The sequence below is a fragment of the Schistocerca gregaria genome, chromosome 2 (assembly GCF_023897955.1).
Source record: "Schistocerca gregaria isolate iqSchGreg1 chromosome 2, iqSchGreg1.2, whole genome shotgun sequence".
NCBI classification, from domain to species: domain Eukaryota; kingdom Metazoa; phylum Arthropoda; class Insecta; order Orthoptera; family Acrididae; genus Schistocerca; species Schistocerca gregaria.
Window position 1 is genome coordinate 821,332,789 of NC_064921.1, and position 27,140 is coordinate 821,359,928.

Consider the following 27,140-nt stretch of genomic DNA (forward strand, 5'->3'; position numbering starts at 1 on the left):
GTCATAATATTTTGTCAATCTGGTTTGCCGTTAAAACAAAATTTGCTCCAGTCATAATATTTGGTCAGTTTATAACAATGTTTTCAAAATTTTAGAAAGCAATTTGTGGATGGAGTATAGCGATCGGTATGAAATGCTAAAGAACCGTAATTACACGGATCTCGCTCCGTCTACGGTCACCAGCAGCCATAACGGCAGAAAAGGCCTGAAGATGGTTCGATGATCGAGCCGAAACCTATTGCTAGCAAATGAAAAATCTGGAAACGCGACCAGGACTGATTTCATTTAATTTTTAAATGTACTGTTCGCTCCATTTCTCACACTAAAATTTTTTACTATTTAGTAATTTAGTAGTCATACTAGCTCTCATTCATTCAGTGGATTAACCACGTTGTATAGCGTCATGTTCCTGACGTAATACATAAATAATGAAATGAAGATATTTACAAATCCATTACGCTGTGTGCTGACACACCTAATATAAGTGTATTTTGTTCTGACCGGTCGAGAACTGTAGCCCTCGCAATATTCAAATCTGACAGCTGGTGTACATGTGTTTGAGGTTAGTTAGTTTACAACATATGTTAAATTTAAGGGTTGTGCATATTAGTGTATTTTACGTAATGAGAACATTTCTGGGTGCACGCATACATATTATTCAACAACATTTTCACGGTATACTTGTGGGAACTAAATGTCAGATAATGACTCAATATTTCATATTGCCCAATGTTATTGGTTGTCTGTAGGTAAGATTGAAAGTTGTGTAATATATTATACGGCACTGTGACGGATCTACTGAAATTAGATTTTAAGTAAAATGTCTCATGCTAATGGCGCTGGCTAATATTGAATGCCTGTCAAAGCAGTCTGTTACGGAACTTATTTTGTGCATTTTGATGTGTTGTGAAATGGAAATGGGTTCGAAATAGAGGAACGGACATTTATTATTGAAAATATTTAGTGGTTTCCAGTCTCACAAAGTACTTAATTGTTGCATTGCACATTTACACAGTAAAATAATATTGAAGGACAAACGCTATTTAGGAACATATTTTTTAATATATTTGATGTATTACCCATAATTTACAAAGACATACTACAACAAGAATGGAACACATAACATCTAGCATATATACCAAAACTACATACATTTGCCCAGGAGGTCTATACATGTCAACTCAATGCTGACACACATAACACATATTTCGAGCTAGAACATTCAACACTTCCTGTTGAACAAATGTTTTATGTGTTCACAACAATCATGAACACTACATCGTTTCGGAGTACTACGCATTGTACTCCTTTGATCATATAAAGTTGATCGTCGGTAAAGCAGATGCCAGACTGAGATTCATTGGAAGAATCCTAATAAAATGCAATCCGAAGACAAAGGAAGTTGGTTACAGTACGCATGTTGGCCCACTGCTTGAATACTGCTCAGCAGTCTGGAGGCCAGTGTGAGCTGAGCAACGGACCAATATAGACTTGTATCCATGTGTATAATTCTGTTTGCCGGAAACCAAAGCGTGAAGCTCCGGACCAAAGTGTCGAGCTTAAACTGAGTTCCCCACAACGCGATCTGGATCTTTTAGACAGCACCACCCGTATCGTTACGTCGCGACCACAAAGTACACGCCGGCCGCTGTGGCCGAGCGCTTCTGGCGCTACAGTCTGGAACCGTGCGACCGCTAAGGTCGCAGGTTCGAATCCTGCCTCGGGCATGGATGTGTGTGTTGTCCTTAGGTTAGTTAGGTTTAAGTAGTTCTAAGTTCTAGGGGACTTATGACCTCAGCAGCTGAGTCCCATAGCTCTCAGAGCCATTTGAACAAAGTATACGGCACACAGTGGGTGGGAATACGGTTATCTGTTTTGTCTGTTCACGCATCCATTGTTTCATCGCCGTTACGCGATCGGATCACGTGCTCCATAGTTAAGTTGTGGTGCACTCGTAAATATAATTCGTAGATAAAGAAAATGGTTCAATGGCTCTGCGCACTATAGGAGGTCATCAGTCCCCTGGAACTTATAACTACTTAAACCTAAATAACCTAAGGGCATCACACACATCCATGCCCGAGGCAGGATTCGAACCTGTGACCGTAGCGGTCGCGCTGTTCTAGACTGAAGCGCCTAGATCCGCTCGGCCACACCGGCCGGAGTAGAAAAAGACTCTAATTCCTTTTCTGTAGCTTTCTTCCAATGAACTATAAACAATAAACTGTAAGAGGTTACTGTTGAATATTTGAGCATCCACACAAATTTTATATTCTGGATACAATTTAGATTATATTCTACACGATGAACGCCACAAATTTACGTCCATTGTTGCTGGGGTTTCCTGGTTCTCATTATCCTTTTCATCTTCAGTCAACATATTTAATTGTACCTGAACAGCTCTTTCATGTACTTTAAATCCAAAATTTTCTGGTGCTTTTGACCGCTCTTGGACATCTTATTCAGATTAATATGTGCACATACTTTTTCACTCTACGTTTCATTCTCACCAATTATAAAAATATTACCTCTCTGCTAGTTAGTCCCGTTTTTGAATCAGGCTTTACGATTCAGTAACCTTGGAAATCTTCACAATTTCCAATAAATATGATTTTCAGATATATAGCCCCCTTTTTTAAGTAGTTTGGAAACTTGTACCATGGCCTTACAATTAAATATTCTTAGATGGTCATGATCTGGCTTCTTTCAAGTCCAAATTTCATATGTGGTCTTTTTTGGTAAATCTTTAGTAGGCGATTTACTATCCAGATTCTCTTCACTTCATTCTACTTCTGGTCAATAACATATGAGTAATCCTTTAAACATGCTCATTGCATTTTTCTTTTAGCATGTTCTGCTACTGCGTTTTGGTCAGAACTGAAGCAAGCTGCTGTTTGATTTCTGATTCCAAGTTCACTCAGTCGTTGTCTAAACTGTTTATTGACCCATTCGGTACAACTTTCATACCTGATAACTTTTATATTCTTACCACTTCTTCTTTCAGCCATGACGCGAAAGTGGCAAATATCTCGCTCACTTTGTCCGTGGTTCCAGGGAAATAAACGTGGGTATATCTCGAAAAATTAGCAATCAAGGTAAGGAAACAACAAGTGCTCTGATAGATTCCTTTTCCATGGGCCCAAACGTCTGTGCGTAACAGCTGTGAAAGCTCAGTACATCTATTTTTACTTGTTTTAAACGATAATCTGGCTTGATATCATTGTAAACAAATTTCACAACGCAAGTTACTACGCTTATATTCCTTTAACCCTGTTGCCGTGTGTTTTAACAAGGCTGTACTTCTCCTAGTATGATGTCCAGTCCTTTATGACATAAAAAACCTTTTGCGAAATGTAGAGGATAACTATTTCAAACTTAAGGAATATCTAATTCATAAATAACTTTTTCTTTTGTATCTGTGGGTCTCACACTGGCCCTTCTGATCAATTAAATTAAAATAGAAAACTAATCTTGTAGCCCTTATTCACTATTTCGCTAACTGAAGGAAAAATCATTAGCAGCACTCTTAATATAATGTACATTATGAGCTGCAATGCCGAGTGATTCTGCATTAGCATTTAAATTAAAGTTTATCTTTGTTTCCCATTAACATTGTAATGGAGAACCATCTACTGTTAGGCGAACAATGTATGTTCTAGGTGAAATATCGTACAAAACTCATTGGCCTTTGATTATATTATAGACACTGTAGAATCAAGGAACTAACCTGAAGTCTTACTCCAAATTTTGCCAAGAATAATATGCAGTGCCTTGCCTTTACTGTTTGCTTTCCTTTGTGTTCCGTTTGAAACAAGACTTTTTCTTATGTACTTCTTTTTCCTTGGCATTTATAACATCGAACAGGTTTCTTCTATTTGTATTTTCGATACAAAGCCATTCCTATGTCCTGGATAGAACATTTTTATATATTCTTAATATCTTGACTTTTGCGCTGTCGCCTGTAATTGGTTTACCTAAATTCTCGAGGCCCATTATTAGGTAGGAGAACTTAGAGGTAGTTCCACTAGTAACAAGGTACCAATCCATTTATTAGCGATGTCTAATCCAATATTTCTTAAACTATTCAAAGTGGAAGAAGATTTTGTTCACATATTCATCAACATTTTTACATTCGTCTAGACGTATGATGATAAGCTCTCTTTGCAAATTCATTTTCGTAATCAAACTTCCTTCTTCAAACGCTCTTCTTAGATTGTCCCATACTTCCTTCGCCGTACTGGCTTTTTCTGTGTGAAGGTAATTAACATAATCCGGCTAGAAGAATTAATTTGGATTTTGCCTTACGATCTTCGTTGTGGAAACCTGAATCTATGAAATTCAAGGTTCCATCAATGACATCCGAAAGATCGTCCAAGTGAAGATAAGCTCATACTACACACTTCGAAGCTGCATAATTATCTCGACCCATGAACTTCTCAATCTGCCTCATTTGGGCAGAAGTTCTTTGCGCAGTTGCAATACAAGTACTGTAAGTTATAGACTTCTCACAAGTAATATTAAGTATACCACAATTTACTGGTGAAACTTATTCAATTCGGTCTTCCTAGAACCATAACCAATTGAATTTTATATCTGTACAGTAAAATAATATAGGCAGAGAAATACTGTCCATGAAAATAGATTTTATTTATTATATTTAATTTGCTCCTAGCAGTTTGCAAAGGCAAACACACAAAAGCATACAACGCAAAATCTAGCATAGATAGCTAATAACACATATAATAGGTGAAAATGTCCATACACATTAACTCACTGCCAATACACATAACAAATCTTTTGTTCACCAAATCTCAACATAAATGGAACGAATATAACAGTCACCATGAGAAAATGGAGAAATTGTATCACTTGTTGTCGAAATATAGGGAAACTTACCTGGGAGCTCATAAGCTTCATTTAGTAAAGAAATTAAATTTATTGTTAAAAAATTATAGGAAAGAGCTCAAAAGAATTACAAGTGCATCGAAAAGCGAGGCTGGTGGTGCCGAGCTACTGGAACCACCACTTTGGTGTGTTGGTGGCTTGAGCTTTATGCAAGGGCAAAAAATGTTTTAAGGCAATTTAAGTAAAATTATGTGTACTTCTTGTTTTCAAAACTGGATGTAAATAAATAAATACGAACCATATATAATCAGAATTATAGATGTAATCACGTGAAACAGTATATCTAATGAGCGAGCGTCCATCCTCAGAAATTTCCGATGCTCAATTGGCTCGCTTATTGTCAAGTCACTTAGGACGTTTGCATGTGTCAATTCTCCTCACTTATTGTATCACTCCTTTATTCTTTTACGCTCTCTCTTTTCTTGCATGAGTGCAAAACTAGCGCAAGAGCCATATAAAAGCTGGAATCAGTATTTGCCATGTTTGCACATCTGGGATTTGACACCCAACTGTGCCACATCGATTCATTTTCTCGAACCAGCTGTTGATATGTTCCACAATATTGCTGCTCATTTTTATTGATAGTTTAGGGGCCACTTAATGAGATCTGGCAATCACTTGATTCCACAGTCATTAACACTGTTTCAACTTAGGTCGACCATTCACATTGTGTTTGAAAGTTGTCTTATAATTTGTCAACTTCCAAATATCTTATTTCACTCACCTCTTAAGGCCAAGTTACACTTCCCATCATGTCATGTCATGTTAAAGTATTCCACTTCAAATAATAGCACGCACACTGGCCATCACTTAACGTCACATCAAGGCAACATCAAAGTTTTTCGGGTACAAAGTTTTGAGACAGCTGACGTCATCGTCCGTTGTTGACCATGTGACCTCAGGTCATTTCTTCCCAACACTGAGCGTTGCTCTTGGTTTCAAGTTACGTCATAATATTATTTCCTGTGTGACAGTTTCCAGAGTTGTCTAACGAATATAATTTACCTATCGAATGGGTATTTTTGTTAATTTTCAGAAATCTTTTCACCTATTTGTTGAAAATTTTCTTCTATGAAACAGTTATGAGTTTGGCATACATTTTATTACAGAATATCGTTGCTTATGCTGAGAACACAGGATTATTTGCGTTAAAGCATATGATACACGTTATTTTCTCTCCTTCTTTAAGCACTTAATTGATCAGTAATGAGTGCATACTTGGCGTGGCTCAAAAGAGTATCTTCACTTCATTCTTGACATAACTCACTGTAAGAGAGAATAGTAAAGAGTACTTTGTCATGCTTATGTGATAAGTAAGGACAATATGGAAAGAAAATTTTTGCTGTTTGTGGTCTTAACACGAATGGCGGTTGCTAATGATTACTTCTTGCACTATTCTGCATACTGAAACAAGAGACTGTCGAAACTGGTGAAAAATTTCTCGAATTTAAAGTATAATCAGCATTTTGTTATTTAAGTTTAAATTTGGAGTGGTATATTTTTTCAGATAGAAGATTGGCAGATGTTAAGCATCAGAATGTTTACGACTGTTGCAGAGTGAAATAATTTACTTTTCTCACTAACTTGTTTTAGTGTTAAACTGATAAACATTTTTCTTACCGTGTGTTGAAGTGTTGTACTGTGTCTTTTGAACTGAGTCCTGCATTGCTAATTTTCATTCTTAATCATTGTGTATTTTGGCATGTGACCCGATTTTCTGGAATTGGATGCTTGTCCTTTGGAAGTGTGTTTTCTGTGTAGAATATTGGTGCTGATATAGTATTTTCTTTGTTCAACTTAGAAAGTCGTGTGAGCGGCTCTAGGCGCTACAGTCTGGAACCGCGCGACCGCGACGATCGCAGGTTCGAATCCTGCCTAGGACATGGATGTGTGTTATGTTCTTACGTTAGTTAGGTTTAAGTAGTTCTACGTTCTAGGGGACTGATGACCTCAGAAGTTCAGTCCCATAGTGGTCAGAGCCACTTGAACCATTTCGAAAGTCGCCTACTCATAAAGAGAAGCAAATCTGGAACTTCGCAGTTGTCGTGCACGGAAGTGCCAAACAAACTGGTATAGGCATGCGTATTCAAATAAAGAGATATGTAAACATGCAGAACACGGCGCTGCGGTCGGCAGTGGCTATATAAGACAGCAAGTATCTGGCGCAGTTGTTAGATCGCATGCTGATGCTACAGTGGCACGTTATCAAAATTTAAGTGAGTTTGAACGTGGCGTTATAGTAGGCGGACAAGTGATGGGACACAATATCCCTGAGGTAGCGATGAAGTAGGGATTTTCCCGTACGACCATTTGACGAGCATACCGTGAATATCAGGAATGCGGTAAAACATCAAATCTCCAACATCGCTGCAGCCGGAAGAAAAACCTATAGGAACGGAACCAACAACGACTGAAGAGAATCGTTCAGATTGACAGAAGTGCAACTCTTTCGCAAATTTCTGCAGGTTTCAACGCTGGGCTATTAACAAGAGTCAGCGTGCGAATCATTCAATGAAACATCATCGATATGGGCTTTCAGAGCAGAACACCGACTCTTGTATCCTTGATGACTGCACAACACAAAGCCTTACGCGTCGCCTGGTCCCATCAACATTGGCATTGGGGTGTTGATGAATGGAAACGTGATGCCTTGTCAGTCGAGTCTCGCTTCAAATTATATCGAGCGAATGTGCGTGTACGGGCGTGGATACAACCTCATGAATCCATGGACCCTGCATGTCAGCAGGGGACTCTTCAAGCTGGTGGATGCTCTGTAGTGGTGTGGGTCGTGTGCAGTTGGAGTGATATGGGACGCCTGATACGTCTTGATACGACTGTGACAGATGACACGTACAGAAGCATCCTGTCTGATCACCTGCATCCATTCATGTCCATTGTGCACTTCGACGGACTTGGGCAATTCCGTGGTGTCCGTTCTCTCCAGCACTGCTTCCGATGTTAGTCGAATCCATGCCACGTCGGGTTACGGCATGCTCGTTGGGTCCCTACACTATATTCGGCAGGTGTAATAGTTTCATTGGCTCTTCAGTGTAGAAGACTGATGGAAGAGGGATTTTCAAACAATTTAAAGCATAGTAAATTCATTGGTTACTTTAAGTTCATTTCATTTAATTAAATTTATCTCATTTAATTTTTGGTTGGAGCCATCTAGAACTTAACTAGCTTTGCATAGGATTTAGGGTCTGGTGTGATGTTACTGAAGGATCGTGTAGAGTATTTGATTTAATGTCTACTATCAGGCAGCGCTTCATATAAATACCTTTCAGAGTGTTGTTAGTTATTTCAATTTTACAAGCATTTTCCCGAACGAAACTATGTCTCGAAAGCTAGGAGAAAATACAACAAGAGTCTGATCGTATGTGAGGTACACCAGTGGCAAGACACAGTTCATACATTTACTGCGCGATGACAATGCTGACGTCACTGACGACAGTGCCACTAAAGTACAGTTACTAAACACAGTTTTCCAAAACTAGCATACCAACGGAAACAACGTAAATATTCCAAAATTGCAGTCTAGAACAACTGCCAACATGAGTAACTTACAAGCACATATCATCGGTTTAGCGAAGCACCTAAAACACTTAAGAAAGGCAAATCTTCCGCTCCAGATTGTGTACCAATCAGATTCCATTCACAGTACGTTGACGCAATGGCTCTTAGCAATCATATACAGTCGCGCTCTCGTGGAAAGACCCGTCCCCAAAGACTGGAAAGTTGCACATGTCATTCCAATACCCAACAAAGGAAATAGCAGTAATCCGCTAAATTACAGACTAAGGCAACGTGCAGAAGAATTCTGGCACATAAACTGTGCTTGAACATTATGAATAACCTCGAAAACAACGATTTATTGACAAACACTCAACAAAGACTAAGAAATATCGTTCTTGTATATCACAATTAGTTCTTTATTCTCAAGAAGCAATGACTGCTATCGACAGGAGACGTCAAATTGATTCCATATTTTTAGACATCCAAAAGGCTTTTGACACCGCTTCCCCACAAGTGACTTCTAATTAAATGGCATCCCTATGGAGTATCGTCTCAGTTGTGTGACTAGATTCGTGATATCTTGTCGGGAAGGTCACTGTTCGTAATAACTGATGGAATGTCATCGAGTAAAACAGAAGTAACGTTCGGCGTATCCCAAGGAAATGTATTAGGCCCTCTGTTGGTCCTAATGTGCATAAACGATTTAGGAGATATCAGAGCAGCCATCTCAGATTTTTTGCAGGTTATGCTGTTATTTACAGTCACATAAAGTCATCAGATGATCATGTCGAATTGCAGAATGATTTAGACAAGCTATCTGTATTGTGAAAAAGTGGCAGTTGCATCTAAATCATCCATATGATTACTAAAACGAATCCGCTGAATTTCAGTTCCAGGATAAATCACAAAATTCAACAGGCTGTAAACCAGCTATATGCTTAGGGGTTACAACACAAATAACTTAAATTCGAATGAGTTCACAAATAACCTTTCTGGGATACCAAACCAAAGATTGCGATTTATTCCGCATGAGATAGGATTCATGAAGGACATCTAAAAAGTTCATAGAAGGACAGTTCGTTTTGTATTATCACGAAATAACGGGGAAAGTTCCAGGGATATGATAAATGAGCTGTGGTGGCAATTATTAAAACAAAGGCAATTTTACCTGCGGCAGGACCTTCTCATGAAATTTCAGTCTCCTATTTCTCCTCAGAGTGTGAAAATATTTTGTTGACGAACCCCTACATAGGGAGAAATGATTACCATAATAAAATACGAGAAATCAGAGCTCGCAGAGAAAGATTTAAGTGTTCGTTTTTCTAGCGCGCTCTTTGAGATTGGAACTGTAGAAAAATAGCTTGAAGGTGTTTAGATGAGTCCTCTGCCAGGCACGTAATTGTCAATTGCAGAGTAATCCTGTAGATGTAGATGTGAATGTTGTAGTACTGATTAGTAAGAGACCTAGTATTTTAGCTTGACTTGTTGTGTTAACCAGTGCATGTGTTATTTGTGGGTAACTAATTACTATATACTGTGCTTCGAAAATATTAATTTTGATAGTGATGATGTTACAGAATTTCCAGTTTGGGTGCTTCACAGTACTCACTGATAATCTGGAATCACTGAAACAAAGTGAAGACTACATGATGCAGATAGATGTTTACTGTTACAAACGTTTTGATAATCATGTTCTTTCATTATTATTGTAGTGTGTGGCTGAGTAATGACTTCTACTTTTTATGTATTGTTGCTTTAGGCTTTACACAATTCATATTTTATAGGTAAGTTGCTGTAAAGGTAACATTGTAACGTTTTATTACATAAATTAATCTTTATTTTATGGAATGTTACGAAGAGAACAGAAAGGGTGTGAGGAATTCGTTTCAACGGACTTGATAAGTTACAGAAATATGAATCTGTTAATGGAGAGGTTACCATGAAATTCAATGTACTTAGCTTTCAGTAGAGGTGGGGTTTCCACACAAAATTTGATGTAAGAATTTCTAATACTTTTCTGTAGAAGAGCCAATACTGGCATTGTGGGGAGTGTGATGCCATGACTAATAACGATATACACTCCTGGAAATTGAAATAAGAACACCGTGAATTCATTGTCCCAGGAAGGGGAAACTTTATTGACACATTCCTGGGGTCAGATACATCACATTCACACTGACAGAACCACAGGCACATAGACACAGGCAACAGAGCATGCACAAGGTCGGCACTAGTACAGTGTATATCCACCTTTCGCAGCAATGCAGGCTGCTATTCTCCCATGGAGACGATCGTAGAGATGCTGGATGTAGTCCTGTGGAATGCCTTGCCATGCCATTTCCACCTGGCGCCTCAGTTGGACCAGCGTTCGTGCTGGACGTGCAGACCGCGTGAGACGACGCTTCATCCAGTCCAAACATGCTCAATGGGGGACAGATCCGGAGATCTTGCTGGCCAGGGTAGTTGATTTACACCTTCTAGAGCACATTGGGTGGCACGGGATACATGCGGACGAGCAGTGTCCTGTTGGAACAGCAAGTTCCCTTGCCGGTCTAGGAATGGTAGAACGATGGGTTCGATGACGGTTTGGATGTACCGTGCACTATTCAGTGTCCCCTCGACGATCACCAGAGGTGTACGGCCAGTGTAGGAGATCGCTCCCCACACCATGATGCCGGGTGTTGGCCCTGTGTGCCTCGGTCGTATGCAGTCCTGATTGTGGCGCTCACCTGCACGGCGCCAAACACGCATACGACCAACATTGGCACCAAGGCAGAAGCGGCTCTCATTGCTGAAGACGACGCGTCTCCATTCGTCCCTCAATTCACGCCTGTCGCGACACCACTGGAGGCGGGCTGCACGATGTTGGGGCGTGAGCGGAAGACGGCCTAACGCTGTGCGGGACCGTAGCCCAGCTTCATGGAGACGGTTGCGAATGGTCCTCGCCGATACCCCAGGAGCAACAATGTCCCTAATTTGCTGGGAAGTGGCGGTGCGGTCCCCTACGGCACTGCGTAGGATCCTACGGTCTTGGCGTGCATCCGTGCGTCGCTGCGGTCCGGTCCCAGGTCGACGGGCACGTGCACCTTCCGCCGACCACTGGCGACAACATCGATGTACTGTGGAGACCTCACGCCCCACGTGTTGAGCAATTCGGCGGTACGTCCACCCGGCCTCCCGCATGCCCACTATACGCCCTCGCTCAAAGTCCATCAACTGCACACACGGTTCACGTCCACGCTGTCGCGGCATGCTACCAGTGTTAAAGACTGCGATGGAGCTCCGTATGCCACGGCAAACTGGCTGACACTGACGGCGGCGGTGCACAAATGCTGCGCAGCTAGCGCCATTCGACGGCCAACACCGCGGTTCCTGGTGTGGCCGCTGCGCTGTGCGTGTGATCATTGCTTGTACAGCCCTCTCGCAGTGTCCGGAGGAAGTATGGTGGGTCTGACACACCGGTGTCAATGTGTTCTTTTTCCATTTCCAGGAGTGTATAATTTTATTCTTTCTTTACTACGTTGTACTCCTTAGATATGTTTCTGATGACTTAGAATATTTTTCATTTGGTTATATACTGTAGCACATGAAGTGTGTGTGCCTATACCGGACACTCTTGTGATAGACCGGCTTGAAATCTGACTTTATGGTGGATATTCTAAACGGACGTTGCATTAGGCAAACGCTGTTGCTTTTCCAGAAAGATGCCTCTGACAGTGACAATGCACTCGTGAACAGACAGTATAGTCGTCGGTTTAGAATTGAGCAGCACTACATAAATTGCGAATTTAATATTGCGCATTTTCTTGACTACGATATATGACATGTGCTAAAACACTAACTGCCAATGTGGAAACTGTGAACTGTTTTGGTATGTTAGTGACTGATTTCGTGAGAAAAGTGTTATTATGAACCATGACTATTAACGGTAGATGGACTGTCTAGCTTCGCAAGGAAGAGATGCAACGACCCACAAGTTGCAACGCGAGATGTATCAAGAAAGAAAAGGACGTAATTAGCAAGACTCGATTCCTACATAGCAGGAGCGTCGAGAGAAGGGAAAGGCGAAACTAACAGACGGCCCTTGTAGCGAAAGTGGGCAATAAATGTGCCCGCTAGGTAGAACCTTGCTGGGATGGAACAGGAAGCCGCATAGTGACAGCCCTGCAGAGGCGCCACGGGACGCCAGGACACCGGATTTTCACCGCTCGTAAACCCCAGGGCGCCCCCGACTCAGCGGAGCGAGAAAAAACGGCCCGACGAGAAGACCGCTTGGGCAAGCCACCGCTGGCAAAAAATATGCGTAAAACTCACACTACTGCTATTAAACAGCACGCTGATGCACGAAACTGAAGAAGAACTTCCACAAAGTAAAAATGACACGCCCAAACAATTTATCAAACTGTTACTAGGAGGAGAACTTCAAAGCGACTAGTTATCAATAAATATTTCCATATCCTCCCCAGAGAAGAACCAAGAAGCAAGTAAGAAGCAGAGAAAAAGCAGGAAGAACAGAAGTTGAAGATTCGCAAGATTGAGACCAAGAAAGAAGACGGGTGAAGAATAGACGACATACCTTCCCAAATCCCTATCCTATTGTAAACTAGTCGTCTGCGAAGTATTACAACGACAAACGACCGCTTTCAGCGACACATAACGATGACTTTCACGCATACAAAGCCAGTAAACCACGAGATTCTGCACTCACAGCTCCATTCCATTAAGTGACCCCCACAACAGCAACACACACTTGCAAAGCCATCAAGAAACGACGAACGAAGCTGTACATGAAATACTTGCCCACATCCATCTCGCTCAAGTCCATCACCTTCGTGCAAAAACATTCGCCAACCTCTTGCTTAAACATTCACAGGATTGTGTGAACGTGTGAAATCAAATTATGTGATGTAGGAATTGTGCAAAAGAAACGTGTGAAAAACTAAATAAGTAAAGCACACCAGACAGCTAATAAACTACAAAATAACAGTCATTGACTATGGACTTAAGTAAAAAATAGACTGTCGATAAAAATAAGTCATTAGTTCTGAAAAGGACAGTATATAAAGAAACAATATGCCACTTATTTGATTCTCATAAAAATAAAAGAATAACTATATTTTACTTATTTTCTCCTTATAAAAAAGCCAAGAATAAAAAATTATCTTGTTGGATGTTTTCCCTTTCTTTAACATTTGTACCATTTATTAGGATAATACCTCAATACGTGTGTATGTATATTTCTTTGTCAAAGCAATTTTTTTTAGCATTTGTAAAATTTGTTAGGATAATATCTCAATACTTGTGTATGTATATTTCTTTGTCAAAGCAATTCTTGGAAATAATTCTTACTTGTTAGTGTAACAATGTTGAAATGTGTGTCTAGAAACAAAAACATTTTTTCTTGCACATGATATTTAGAAAATGTGTTAGGAACAGATTTTACTTAATTACTATATTTATATAAACAATATTTCTAAGAAAATCGATGTGAAAGACTCCTCACTTTCGATAACAAACTTTTTAAAAAACAAACTTCACACTTAAATAAAGAAAGAAAATAATTAAAAACTAATAATAGTATAAAAATATTCTTCTCTTGTCATTTTTAATTGTAATGTGGAAGAATATAAATTAGTAATACAAACTAGCATGAAACAGAATAATGTGGCTGAACAGTGTGCAACAAAATTTAGATAAATTAGAAAATTTTTGACTGACTTAGACAACGATTCCATCATTGCCTAAATTCAGTGCAAAAATTAATTTCGAAGGGTGGTGATATGTAAGCTGTCAGGCAAATCCAACACCTTACATGAAAACCCTGACATAATAAGCAAATCTACTAGTATGTCACATAGCTCCGTATAAATCGTGACATTAAATTAACCAAAGTAATACGAGTAACGAGTGAGCAAATGGAATACCACAGACTAATACAAGAATGCCTAAATGCATGTCGTACCTCCCCACCGTGAGGCAGACGCAGTTCCGAGGGGAGAAACGAGGACAGAAGCCGAGAGCAGAACCGTGGGGAGGGGCTGGGCACCCACGCCGCGAGCCTACCTGTACAACTATACAACCCGCACGTTATAGCGCCAGGCTTTTTCGCGTCTCAGGTATGTCAAGGACAACCCCCAGCCCATGTTAAAAGCTAGAGCCCTCCAGAAAAGCAGTATAGATCTTACGATAACACAAAAAGGGCCACTACCACCTGCAAGTTTTAGCGTGAGACTTTTTCGCGTGTCTGTTACATTAGGATCACTCCCCAGCCCATGTTAAAAGATACAGCCCTCCAGAAGAGCAGTATAGATCTCACGATAACGCTAAAAGGACCACACTAGCTGCAGGTTTTAGCGTGAGACTTTTTAGCGTCTCTGTTACGTTGCAAACTTTAAAAACATTGCCCCACCACGAAAAGTATATCGTTTCCCATTGGATAGACAGAATTTTTGTAGGCGGAGCTTAAGGTTAACATTGAGACCCTGATTGGTCAGTTGAAAACATAGCCAGATAGTTTTTTTAAACTAACTTCGGTAAATTGTAGTAAGGAGAAGTTAGAGGAGAGTTGGTTCCGAGACGGCGAGCTGGATGGCTGCTGCGCCGGCCGCTGCCGCCCAGACGCTGCTTAAACACCGACAAGGTAATGAACGTACGCGATGCCACATTTTTGAGCGCATAAGGCTTCACTCAGAACTGCAGAAGTCTCATCTGTTACACCACTTTTTTTCGTAAAACTAATGGTGATCGTTAATTAAAACTCATGGTGTTCACATTTGCCACTTGAAGAACAGATCTGAAACGCGATGATTTTTCTTTTATATAGTTATTGAGAAGCCACATCAGCCACTGTAATTTACGACAAGTTAGATAAGTTGTTAAAGATAATTGAGGGTCACTGTAGACCATTTTGATAGTTTTCTCTTTTGTGAAACTTAAATTAACCCTACATTATAGATGTGATATGGCATAGGTCATCCTTCGATCGATTGTAGAACTTGGAAACCCATTTAGGGAATATTCGTTCACATTTTTGTTGAACGCTGTTGGTTTCTACCATCCTGTATTAAAACATTTCCTTTTATCAATAGTGCAATATATAAACGATGATTTATGATTAGAATAAATTTCCAATGGTAAACTTAACTGCTTTTTCGACTTTATTTTACCAGCTAACTAAAAATAGGAAAGCCTTGAACCCTTTCCACTATATTCAGTTAGAATTAAGATTCTTTTACAGGGAGTGCAGTGGAGCTGACGCTGAGATCATTTAGTATTTGGTTATATCATCGCTAGTCTCACTGAACTCTTCTGAATTCTACATGTCATGTGTGGTCTGGCGTCTCCTTACCAGCAACAGGTCCCAGGTTCAAACTAGTTCCCTAAAAAACACGCTCAGAGCGTCGTTGCGCGAAAGTGGTTGGGAGACACGATATAGTACAATCAGACACCACCATGAATGTTTAGATATGGGATGGATGACAGCCATTAAAACAAACAATAATTTGGCTTGGTCGTAATCAAACAACAGTTGCGCCATAAACATGGTGTTCTTATAAGCACCCACCATGAATCAAAAAAACCTGAGAATCAAGTATACTTACTCAAAGCAGCAAGACGAGCTGTAAACCTTGAATACCTCATTATAGTAGGAGTGTGTAAAACCTAGTTGCATGTCAGCTGCAGGGCTTAGTGCCATCTAGTGAAGTGATGTTGAACACGGAGTTCCACAACAGCACACAGGAGTTCTGCTATCTGCCTCCAGGAGACAACACCAATGCTTGGAACAGTCACATGACTCACTGAGCAGACGATCATTGGCAGCCAACCTTATGATTAGTGGTGTGTTCTGCCAGCTAAGAGCTCAGTGTTAACTTGCAACGTCGTTTGACATCGTGACAGTAGTTCAGCGATATTGATTTTTGGAAGGTTTTTGTGATTGTTATTTTTGGGTGATGAATACTTATTATTGTCCTAGTAGCGCATCCCCAATCTCGTTTAATATCTCCTGCCATTCTCTACATAAGCCTCCAAACAACCCTCTATAATTGATGCTACTAGCATCTTTTATGCTTTTTTCTTTAAAGTACGTGACTTTTCCATGAACTACTCCAACATATATAAGTCTTCCATTTTATTATGCTAACTTTTTTCAGTAAGCTCAACAAAGTTGTGACGAAGCAAGCTGTGATATTTTTACTTCACCTCTTGTTTTTCCATCTGCCTCCTAAAATTTAATTTTTACCTTTTAACTAATTACCATTATTATACGTGAGCATAATCTGCATTTTCATAAAAGAGAAAGGCTGGACCTCAGTTTTAAAGAATATAACACCAGATCTAATTTTGTGCTTAGTTTTATGTATACAATTGATTTTCTAATTTATTTTGACTATTCCTATTAGTATATTTCATTATAGGACGAAATCAATATTTCTTTCGTAACGTAAATTCTGCTGTTGACGTATAAACAAGTATAAATTCTGTACTAATTATAAACATTTGGAGAAACAACTAATTGTATTCTTAAAGGATCTATTTGGCTCTATTCGAAAACGTGTTCCAAAGTAATTAACAGTTTTGTCAAATGTATTGTTTGTGTAACAATATTTGTTAATTTAATTATTTAAATAAATTATTCGGCCTAACTCTTGTAGTAGAAGAAACTTTTAAAAAGACAGAATTTTTCGATGTATTCAGTTAATTTAATGAGTTAAGTACTAATTGTAATGTCTGTAAATTTAACTTGGAACATTGTGTCGTTTCAGCAGGACCCGATTTTTTGGTCACGAGACAGATCACGCCTGAGTTTCAGACGAGGGACCTGTTTTGGTTAGAACGACAACAATGTGTGAACATAACAGTGAAGGAAGTGTTACTCAATTAGGCCGTGTGTTAAAAAGGGACAGTGTCTGCTCCATATATACCTTTCTGTTCTACAAGAACTCTGAACTTTGTGGTTAGGTTTTTACTGCTCGTAGATGTTTAATGGGAAACTACTATAGCAGTATGTAGATGTTCGCCTGCAACTTATTAATGAGACTTATCGAAAGTTAAACAATAGTACACTGCCCATATTATATGAGTATATGAGGGGTTGTGAAAAGTGAAAGTTAACCATCTGTGAAATGCAACGGTACTCCTGTCGGCTACATTATTTAAAGTAGTCAGTGTTGTCCTTCCACACTCCTGTTATCAGCCAGGACAACAGGCGAAAAAACAAAGCAGGCGGATGTCGTCACAGAGTGGGTAAGTAAGAGATGAGGAATGACTCATGAGTGAAATATGTTTGGTAGCTGCAGTGGACACGTCTCAGAACTCACAAAATTAAGTTGTCCATGATGTAACAACAACCTACAGTCTGTAGATGCATATTTAAAGTAAAATCATCCGAAAAATACTACACTGGTCTGTACGACGCAGGCCTTTAAGCGCTGTATAGCCACCTGACGTTTTTCTCACAACTTAGGCAGAGCTACATAACAGGCAACAAGCAATGTTACTGTATATAAGAATGTACGTACTCGGCAGTATAAATGTTCTGGATGTTGTGGCCGAATGTTAAGACATCAACGTGAGTGGTCCTCAGACCACTGACGTACGATTTCGGCATTATAGCCCAGTTAGTTATAAGGATGCTCGTGCAGTTAAATGTCCTATAATAGCTCATAAGATGTGTGGCCTGTGTAATGGACACTAGCAGTTATGATACTGGTAGTAGTACATTCATACCAGAGATTAAAACACTAGAATCCTTGGTGAATTCAATATGATAGTATCATTAGATTCTAACTGCAGATTCGAATCGGTCATAAACTAGCTGGACTGCTATGACCACAAGCTTTCCTGGTGTATGGCAGCATGACACTTATTTTTCAATATTGCTTTTGCTGTAGGTATACCTTGGTGTGACGGAAATTTTACCTTTTTCAAGCAGAAAAAACGTTAAATTAAATAATACGTCTTTTAAAGAGAAAGCGGCCTAATGTAAATACGAACATTGCAATTTTAAGGGATTTCCGAACGATTCCTCGCATAAAGTTGAATTTTCCGCTACACGAGGGTGAATCATATAAATAGTTATAAACCGAAATTTCTGTTTTGTGCACCTTTTTGTAAATCAAGAGCGGCGCGATCTCTGCTAATTGTTGCTTCGGATTCCAATGATTATTCTGTATGGTTAGAACGTTGTTGTTCCGTTTCTTTAGTCATAATCGTCAAATAAGAGCAAGAGGTACCACCATGTGGCGTGCAACGCTGTGCAGGGTGCGGTGCTTAAATCTCAACGAATTTCAATTTGAATCTCCCACCATATCATAGTTCCGCCGGAGATTGCCATTGACATTCCTGAAAGCCACAGGCATCAAGTAAACGGAGTCAGAACCTCAAAATGGCTCAGATGTTATGGAGAAGTGCAAAGTACAACCGGAGAGTCGCGATTATCGATAGTCGTCCCGATGGGCGTTCGATCACTGAAACAGTTCGATTCTTGGGGTACCCGAGATCTGCTGGTTACGATACTATGCTTCGGAGAATTCTGGGAAAGGTTCTGGTAAAACGGTAAGTAAACATCATTCACGAAAACGAGTATAACGAACAGCGGCAAACATCGAAAAGGCTCAGACTCTGATTTCGGAGGAACAACGACAACCGCTGAGGAAACCGGTGTCAGTATTGAGTATCAGCGAGCGAGTAGTGCGTCGGATGGGAAAGGAGGACCTTACAGGAGCCATTTGTCCACAAGTGGCTCTCGCCTGACGTTGACATTTTCAAATGAGTTGTGGGCCCCTCGACTACTGTGTTTGGAGCACAGTGGAACTTTACTTATAAGACGGGGCACCCTAACGTCGCATCTCTGCCCACCGCTGTCGAAGGAGCGTTAGCGAATACGGGCAGCGATGTTTTAAAGAGTGCCTGCGGTCGCTTCAGGGCAAGGTTGGAGGCAGTCTTTGCGGCTGAAGGAGGTTGCATCAAGTACTGTTACTCTTGAAAGATACCATTGCTTATATGTGAAAGGATTTTCATTTTCATTTGTATTTTGTTTCCATAAATTCGGTTTAAAAAAAGGTTTCGTCTGTCCGGATTTAAGCGACGCGTCCTGTATAACCAAACTTCTCAAAACGGAGTGCCTAAAACTGCCCGAAATTTTGGAAATATTCGCGGCACAGCTCGGCGACAGCATCCTGAGAGAGATTCAGGTTTACAAATTGTACAGTTTTTAAGAAGATGAGGAACAGTTGAGAATACAGCACACCAATGCCTAATGGGGACCAGCATGACTGACTAAGGTTCTTGTGACAGTCTTTTCTGACTTTAAAGGAGGTTTAATCGATTTTCTACATGCCCATCGTTCCACGAACGGTGCATACTATTATCGAACAACAAGTGAGTATCGTCAGGAAAAAGGTGTATTTCCAAGCTGTGATGTGATCATGTTTATGACAACGCTCGACCGTCCACAGCTACCCGAAATCAACAAAAATTCACGAATATTTGTGGACCACACTCGAATATCCAGCCTACCGTCTGGAATTATCGCCCTACAATTTTCATTTGTTTGGAACACTGAAGAAAGCAATAGGAGGTGGCAGATTGACGATGTTGGTGCTTCGAAGTGTTTGTGCACAACTGGCTACTGTCACAGCCACATTTATTTCACGAAAATGGGATCAAGTTACACACTGTCCACTGGGAAAAATGTGGTTGCCATTCAGGAGACTATATAGAAATATTAGTTGATATGTGTGAATTTTTCTGAAGCTTAAACAAACTCATAAAGAATTTCAATTGATATTTGATTCACCATCAACCATAGGACATCTAGCAATTATAATGGATTTCTAAATGGTGACATAAGAGGAATCTAGAGGTGTAATCGACACATTATATTCTGATGATCATAATCTATTGGGGAGGTAATGGGAGTTTCATTTGTTTTCTTACGTGTTTCCATTGGATTTCTAAGTAATTTTCTATCAAATGCTCGTATGACTCCTTCAACAAGGGTTCTCGCACAGAATATCTTCTGCTGGTAAGGGTTGCACGTTCAGGAGACGTGACATGGAATGGCTGTGTATGTGGACTGTGAGGAAATTATATTCATGTCAGGCAGTTTTATATTCTCACAAAATGTAACTTTGCAGTGTTACTTGAAAATGGCCATAAGCCCGAAATTGCAATAGTAACAATAAATATTTTATACAGTCAACGGCGACTAGGATGTCTTTTAAGAAATATTACATGTCTGTGAATCCCAACCATGAGAAGTGAAGCAAATTCTGCAAGTCGGCTAGGTCGTGGGAAATTGAAAAATGTTCACAACAGTTACCCCTTAAAATATTTCAGACAGTCATCGCACTCAGACTTTTTCAAGTTTACGAGGTCTTTGATTTTATGAAAGTTACTCAACTATATATATATATATATATATATATATATATATATATATATATATATATATATATATGGACATGAATGGATGCAGGTGATCTGACAGGATGCTTACATAAGTGTTACCTGCCAGATTTGTATCTAGACGTATCAGGGGTTCCATATCACTACAACTGCACACGCTCCACACCATTACAGAGCCTCCACCGGGTCGAACAGTCCCCAGCTAACATGCAGGGTCCATGGAATCATGAGGTTGTCTCCATAGCCGTACACGTCCATCCCCTTGACACAATATGAAACGAGACTCGTCCACCAGGCAGTATGTTGCCAGTCATTGAGAATGCAATGTCGTGGTTCACGGGCCCAGTCAAGTCGTAATTCTTTGTGTCGTGCAATCACCAAGGGTACAAGAGAAGACCTTCGGCTCTGAAAGCACGTATCGATGGTGTTTCGTTAAATGGTTCGCACACTGACACTTGTTGATGGCCCAGCAATGAAATATGTAGAAATTTGTGGAAGACTGTCACGATGAACGATTCTCTTCAGTCGTCATTAATCCCATTCTTGCAGGATCTTTTTCTGGCCGCAGCTATGTCGGAGATTTTATATTTTACTGGAGTCCTGATACTCGCTGTACTCACGTGTAATGGCCACACGGGAAAATCCCCACTTTATCGCTACCTCGAATCCAAAAAAGTGCAAAACGTTCGCTATCGAACACCTTCCACTCGGTTAGTCCTATAAACCGAGCATCTGGCCTCTGACCTCCCGTACGTCAGTGCATCTCGGAGCGTTGCCTCTGAGTTAACAGATAGCTCCATTATTTCGGGCTCAAACACACCACCCACTCTTTAGGACGGGTCTTAAACATGCCCATTGGATTGTCATAGATCATACGGAAGCGAGGATGGAAAAGTTTTGCCAGATATCTAGTTCTTCACTAAACACTGACGCTTTAATGATTTCATGAGATAATGGGCAAAATGCTTCAGTCTTCATAGTTGGTTGAGAGCTTTGACAGAGTAAATAAGCTCTAAAATTGTATGCGTATTAGGTGTATTCGAGTGACAAAGTACATACCAGAAGCACTACTTCCATCAGTTCATTTTGGATATAAATAAGTTATTTACTTCACATTTTAGCGTTTTATTTGAAATGAAGAAATATAAATAACACATAAATGATAGTATGAATACTGAAAACAACTTTAAAAACAATTAATTAACGTTTAAAATACAACATGTTCAGCTATTATTTTCAGTGGATCGTACATCAGCGCCATCTCTGAAAGAAGTTTTGAACTGCCTTAGATTGGCGCGAGAGAATGTTTCACGTAAGTCATGCTGCAAACATCGCAAAAGAAAGTTTACGTAAGCTCACTCAACGCGCATCCTTGCTTTCACTGACGTGGATTGTTGCTCTAGGTCAGTATTATCGTTATCTAGAGTCCACCTGCTGTCCGATAAAATACGAGTTGTAAGCTCCTAGTGCGAGCCGAAGCAGACTTGTTCTACGGCCAGCGGTGTCCATCGATCTCACACAAATATTAACTTTGAAATTGAAAAGGCAAATATAATCTACATAAAAAGAGGTATTCAGAAGAAAATATAATGAGTAATCATTTTCTAATTAACATACTAAATTTTTCAGTTTTTATTTTCTTTATTTTTCTGAAAATATTTTAAAAACAAATGAAAACATGATATTAAAATTTCTTTAACTTTTTTCTAATTTTTTATTATTTATATAGTTAAAAACTTTCAGTAAGTATTCTGTGCCAAGAATTATAAGTTAAATTTTTCTTACAATACATTGTACATACGTTAAACTATCTCAAGAAATTTTTTCATTAAAAGTTCCACACAATGGTTCTTAGTCATTTCCTGTCAACTTACAATATTATTTCTACACGCCATGTTAATTACATAGGTAGGATAGTTACTTATGAAATTTCTGGAGTTACGTCAGGGTCTGATTAGAGTAGTATAACTCATTTAAAATCGAGAAATGGACTGTATGCTTTGAGAATATTGTTTCGTGGATTAATATTCCTAATTTCCTGTGGGATGCTTTCATTTCTTCCATTTTTCTGTAGATTAACGTGGTCGAATAATGAAGAGTGAAGTAACTGATTATTTTTACGATTTGTCTGAACTGTAATAAATTCGGAATATGGCATATCAACTTCTGCAGAGTTATATGATATCTAGTTCGCAATTTTTCTTATCACTCAATCCTGCAACTTCTTTAGTTGTACATGAACTTTTGGACATTTCATAATTTTTTCTCGTTGTTGTAACTCGTAAGTTGGTTCATATTTAATAATTAGTACACGAATTTGCATCAATTCTATTACAATTTATCCTTCCTTAGGAAGTGTATCTGTAATTTCAATCCAGCATCGTTATAATCAGGTCATCTAAGAATTTCCTATCCAGAACTAGAAGACCTAGTAAAAATTACGTTAAGTCTCCTTCGCACATAATTTCTTTGTAATCTTTGAAAATTCATGAAGAATTGATTATGGATAAAGTACTTTATTTTTTTGTTATTTAGAATATGCCCTTCAAACCTTATTTTATTAATAACAGATGAAGTCAGATATAACACAGCCGTTGATGAAATCAAAGGCTGTTCAAATATAGGTTAAACATTATTTTTTCCTTTACGGTCACAAAATCAAACAGTTTTGCCACATAATTACTGGATTTTCCATCATACGTTGGATAATACGACTCTGATCCATCTGGATTAGCTATAACACTTCTACAGTTCACGAAAAATTGTGCAAAATTTGTAAGAAGTCATCAATATTTATTTCAATCTCTGTACCCTCGTTGGGCACTGTTAAATTATTTTTACTTTTCTCATTTGCAAGGAATGATTTTTTTCATTTCCCGCCACTTTAAAGTTAAGAAAAGTTACGTAGGAAGTGTATTAGTATCCTCAGGTCCACCATCTTGGATCGCAATCTTGGTTTCTGATGTCATGTTAAATATCACATTGTATAAAAAGTTATAGTAATTACGATGATAAGTGAAATTTGAGATTACATGACACATACACACATACTCTGCAAACAACTGCACAAAGTACGTCAAAGGACAGGTAGTATTGTAGCACACGTTAACGGTTCTCTGCCACACGGAAAGCTGTCCCGAGTAGCGAGGAGTCGGCAACGTCTGGCTAGAACGAACATGGCGCCCTTGGTAGTAGAGGGGGCGTGGTACAGTCGCTTAAAGCTGTCGCTGCAGAGAAGACTCACCTCACGATGGACAGGTATAGGTAGCGACGCGGAAATGTCAGAGTTACGCGTGGCTGGTGCGTCCATGTACTGGTCATCTGATTACGTGCGATGCTTGTATTCGAAACGATTTACTTTTGTGTTTATGTTTCTGTACCATAAAAGGTCAGAGAAGCATAATATATCCTCTTAAAGAGCTCGAAAAGCTGAATATTTAATTGTAATTGTATCAGTAGCATATAAAATTAACAGAGATTCGTTGCGGCGAAGAAAATGGTAACGCATAAATCTTGGAAAGTTTGTTAACGAAACATGATTTTTGAAAGATGTTTAATGAAACGTGATCAATTAACAATTATGGAGTCAGATGGACGTGTTACAAGAAGTCTGATTATGTTAGCAGAAAGGAGACGTAATTTACCATTAGAATGATATGCTTCTTAGTGTGCTAGTAATAAATTTTAGGCAGATTTAATAATTTAATGACATTGTGCAGTCATTCTAGTTACATTTGTTATCATTTGTGGGTCGACTGTCGAGTAAACTGGTGTCTCTCTCGGCTTCGCCTTTGAAGCCGCCAACCTGCAGCGCATCTAAGTTTAGCGTGTTATCGTCAATCCATCACCTGCGTCCATGCTGGTTCCCGCGGTATCTTGCTCAACCCAAAGAGGGTCTCCCGGCAACCAGCCAGAGGGTGCGGAACAGGGGTCGCTCCAGGCATGCACCTCTTGCTGCACCCGGTGCAACTTCGCTATCCAGTAGAAAAATTATAACCTTCCACCGCGCTAGTATTTATCCCGGCACGGATCCGGCTAGAGCCAGCTCCGTCTTCGCCAGCCAGCGACTGAAGTAGCACCACTGCTTCGATACAGCCTCAGATAGGACGTCGCCCACGACCTGCACACCGAGCCTTTGTGTTCCGCGCCGTGGACAAGTGGCGCTGCCCGTGAGATACAACTCTGCATACGTACTTTGTTTTGAAGACAGACTTTTCGTTGCTCACGAGAACGTAATCTAAGCTCTAAAGGATCTATTTTGACTTCGTTGAAGAACAATTGTTTGTGACGAAACTTTCCTACACAAAACTAAGAAGAATTTCTGGAGAACGTTTGTTTTCTTCTGTTGTACTGCATCAGAAACAGTGACTGTTTCTGTCCGAAGTATAAGTATTCAAATACATAAAGTTTAATTATGTTTACTTGTGATATTGTGGAAACATTCCGAGTGACGCATACTTTATTGTAACAACTTGAATTAATCAGCGCAAAAGCGTACATCTTCCTCTGTGTTAGAATTTAGCTGGCGTTAAGGATATACAGGGTGGCAATTATTGAACTATATGAAATAAAATCGTCATAACTTCTGAACGGTTTGCGTTAGGACGTTCAAACTGCACTGTTGGCCGCATGGCATAATGAGAAGTAGTATGCCCATTGTTGTTTGGTTTAGTGACGAGGCCCAATTTCACCTGGATGGGTTCTCCAATAAGCAAAATTGGCACATTTGGGGACTGAGAATCCGCATTTCACAGTCGAGAAGTCCCGTCACCCTCAACGGGAGACTGCATTGTTTGCAATATCCAGTCACGGAATAATCGGTGCGATATTCCTTGATTGTGAGGACCCTACCGAACGGTACGTGAAGGTTTTGGAAGATGATTTAATCCCCATCCCAGATTTCGACAAGGTGTGGTTAATGGAAAACGGAGCTCGGCCCCATCGAAGCAGGAGAGTGTTTGATGTCCTGGAGCAGCTCTTTGGGAACACACATTGTGGCTCTGGGGTACCCAGAGACCAATGGCTTGGACCTCCACTGGCCGCCATGTTCTGCAGGTGGGGCTGAAAACAACCATTTAGGAAATCATCGACAGCATCGACGTTCCACCACTTCAGTGGGTCATGCAGAATTTCGCTCTTCGTCTGCTTCTCATCACCGTCAATGTGGTAGGTATATCGAAAATGTCATAATCTAAATATGAATATCCGTAATGACGTTTGAATAAATTGTGTGCACACGTCGTAGTTTATAACTAATTTACGTTTTATTGAACTAGTTCAATAATTGTCATCCTGTAAAAGTCATAATTATATACTGGGCCGCGCGGGATTAGCCGAGCGGTCTTGGGCGCTGCAGTCATAGACTGTGCGGCTGGTCCCGGCGGAGGTTCGAGTCCTCCCTCAGGCATGGGTGAGTGTGTTTGTCCTTAGGATAATTTAGGGTAAGTAGTGTGTAAGCTTAAGGGACTGATGACCTTAGCAGTTAAGTCCCATAAGATTTACACTCACATTTTATATAATGGTGCAGAGTCTGCGCCTAAAAACTAGTTATTTTGGAATGTCCCACAAGAGGACTTCGGAAGCCCCTTTTAGAAGGACGATATTGTGGCATCCTTTGACTACACGTGGTAAGTGATTCTACTGCAGCGCCCTGCCATTTTATTATTGTAGCGAGTCTCGTCTGTCGTGAGTTGTTGCTCTTTTTGACATATCAGCGCCAAAATTGCTTCCTTGTGAGAGCTGTCTGCTCAGCAGTTTGTTTCTTGTTTGTTGAAAATGAGGTTATCAGGAATAACTCTTTTTACTAAAATAAACTCTACATATAGTAACAGAAGAAAGAAATAGCAATGAAAATCTGTTAATGACCAAGACGAAGTTCATAGCGGATGTTCTGGACGAAGGGCGTATTCTGAATTCTCCACACACTGCAGAAATGAAGGAATAGGTAAAGTAGTGTCACCCAAACGTTTCCTAACATCTACTTTTAGTTACTCTAAAAAATCCACTCAACATCAGAAATTTTGCATTGCCCGTTTATTTGGAAATCCACGGCACAGAAAACAAAAATTGGCTCTGAGGCAAGCGTGTATTTTCATTTGCGATGTGTCCAGAACACCAAATCAGAAACACAGACATTTTTGTAATGGAAAAATCCTCAGCTAAAAACTTACCTCTAATTGCACTGATTCATCACTATCAAATAAAGGAGGTGTTTCTGAAGTTTTGGAAAGAGATGACGCTATGCCACACACAATGAGGTTGTTTTTGTTGTTTTGTTCTTCAGCCCGAAGACTGCTTTGATGCCGCTC